Genomic DNA, 2,645 nt, shown 5'->3' on the forward strand with positions numbered 1-2,645 from the left:
TGGATATTGGGTAGACACCTTCAGTGTGTGCTATGAATATCTCATATATATATATTACCATGCATTTTGATATTTAGATCCCAAGAAATCTGTGACGAAATGTAGGAAGAAATTATTGCAGATATCTTACCTTGAGAACATTAGGTAAAAATGGGACACTAAATCTGATAATTATTTGTCTCCTTCTTAAGGAAATACAATAAGAAATAAATAGTCTTGGCTTCATTGGGTTATGAAAAAGTACAAATATAGACACATATGTGAATTACATACCCCATTCTTAATTCCTAATATAAAAAAGGATATCACATCTCTCTGAACCATTATGCATCCTACATTGTTTTGATGCAAAGACAAAACATCGTACATTTTAAGTAAGTATTTTCTTATTTTGAAGATGAACATATAATTTCAGATATTCTTTTTGACATAGCATTGAGTTTTTGATGCTATGTGGAAGATACTGTAGGAATAAAAATTACATCAACAAATTACACTTCGCAAAGAGAAGGACAGGCATATAGACAGTTTTATTTTTTTTTCTTTTTTGACAGGAAGTATAATTTACTGGTGAGTATTAAGAGGGGAGCAGCACAGTGGAAGCCCTCAGAAGTACAGGGCCTGGGGCTTGTCCAGAGGGCCACGACTGGGGATGTACTTGACCCCACAGCCATCTGGGATGAGCCACTTTTCAGCCACCATGTCTTCAAATTCATCAGCATTGAACTCGGTGAAGTCCAGCTTCTTTGAGATGTGATCTTCTGGCGGCCAGGAAACCTGAACTTGGTCCTGCCCAGGGCCTCAACCATATGCTCCTTGTTCTGTAGCTTGCTGCAGATGGACATGATAACTTGGCCATTGTGAACCCTCGCCACAGTGCCCTGGCGCTTTCCAAAGGCATCTCACATGCCAGTTTGGAGCCTGTCAGCCCCAGCACACGACAACATCTTGTTGATGTGGAACACGCGGAAGCGGTGGAGCTGCACGTGGAAGGGGTGGAGCTACACCCGGATATGGAAACCATTTTTGCCACAACTTTTTATGGTGTACTTATTGGCACAAATTCTGGCATCCTCCAGGGCTTCAGAGGATAGCTATTCATATTCATCTGACACCATGTGGCCACAGAGCGGAAATTCATCCACTTTTGCCTTCTTCCACCCCAGGTCAAAGATGCATCTTGGCATCAGGGACACCTGGGCAGAAGCGAGACTTTGGGTGCGGCTGGTTCTCACAATACAGGTAACAACTGGGCGGGGCGGAGGCCCATGGCGACACCAGGATCCTCAGTGGTGCGCGGAAGGGAAAGAGAGCTATAATAGTTTCTTTTAAAATGATTATATTCAAGTCTATAGCTCTAAATATTAAAATGCCATCACGGAGTATAATACTTGCAACTTCTTTTTTTTTTTTTTTTAATTATTATTATACTTTAAGTTCTAGGGTACATGTGCATAACATGCAGGTTTGTTACATATGTATACTTGGGCCATGTTGGTGTGCTGCACTCATCAACTCATCAGCACCCATCAACTCGTCATTTATATCAGGTATAACTCCCAATGCAATCCCTCCCCCCTCCCCCTCCCCATGATAGGCCCCAGTGTGTGATGTTCCCCTTCCCGAGTCCAAGTGATCTCATTGTTCAGTTCCCACCTATGAGTGAGAACATGCGGTGTTTGGTTTTCTGTTCTTGCCATAGTTTGCTGAGAATGATGGTTTCCAGCTGCATCCATGTCCCTAAAAGGACAGGAACTCATCCTTTTTTATGGCTGCATAGCATTCTGTGGTGTATATGTGCCACATTTTCTTAATCCAGTCTGTCACTGATGGACATTTGGGTTGATTCCAAGTCTTTGCTATTGTGAATAGTGCCACAGTGAACATACGTGTGCGTGTGTCTTTATAGCAGCATGATTTATAATCCTTTGGGTATATACCCAGTAATGGATGGCTGGGTCATATGGTACTTCTAGTTCTAAATCCTTGAGGAATCGCCATACTGTTTTCCATAATGGTTGAACTAGTTTACAATCCCACCAACAGTGTAAAAGTGTCCCTATTTCTCCACATCCTCTCCAGCACCTGTTGTTTCCTGACTTTTTAATGCTTGCCATTCTAACTGGTGTGAGATGGTATCTCATTGTGGTTTTGATTTGCATTTCTCTGATGGCCAGTGATGATGAGCATTTTTTCATGTGTCTGTTGGCTGTATGAATGTCTTCTTTTGAGAAATGTCTGTTCATATCCTTTGCCCACTTTTTGATGGAGTTGTTTGTTTTTTTCTTGTAAATTTGTTTGAGTTCTTTGTAGATTCTGGATATTAGCCCTTTGTCAGATGAGTATATTGCAAAAATTTTCTCCCATTCTGTAGGTTGCCTGTTCACTCTGATGGTAGTTTCTTTTGCTGTGCAGAAGCTCTTTAGTTTAATTAGATCACATTGGTCAATTTTGGCTTTTGTTGCCATTGCTTTTGGTGTTTTAGACATGAAGTCCTTGCCCATGCCTATGTCCTGAATGGTACTACCTAGGTTTTCTTCTAGGGTTTTTATGGTATTAGGTCTAACATTTAAGTCTCTAATCCATCTTGAATTAATTTTCGTATAAGGAGTAAGGAAAGGATCCAGTTTCAGCTTTCTACTTAT

At 40.9% G+C, this 2,645-nt stretch overlaps 1 pseudogene; it reads right to left on the bottom strand.

The window, feature by feature from the left end:
* Nucleotides 1-606: 606 nt before the first annotated feature.
* The window catches only part of LOC111549688, a 156,579-nt pseudogene continuing 154,540 nt past the window's right edge, over nt 607-2,645 (bottom strand).

The sequence above is a fragment of the Piliocolobus tephrosceles genome, chromosome 7, assembly GCF_002776525.5.
Source record: "Piliocolobus tephrosceles isolate RC106 chromosome 7, ASM277652v3, whole genome shotgun sequence".
Classification (NCBI taxonomy): Eukaryota; Metazoa; Chordata; class Mammalia; order Primates; family Cercopithecidae; genus Piliocolobus; species Piliocolobus tephrosceles.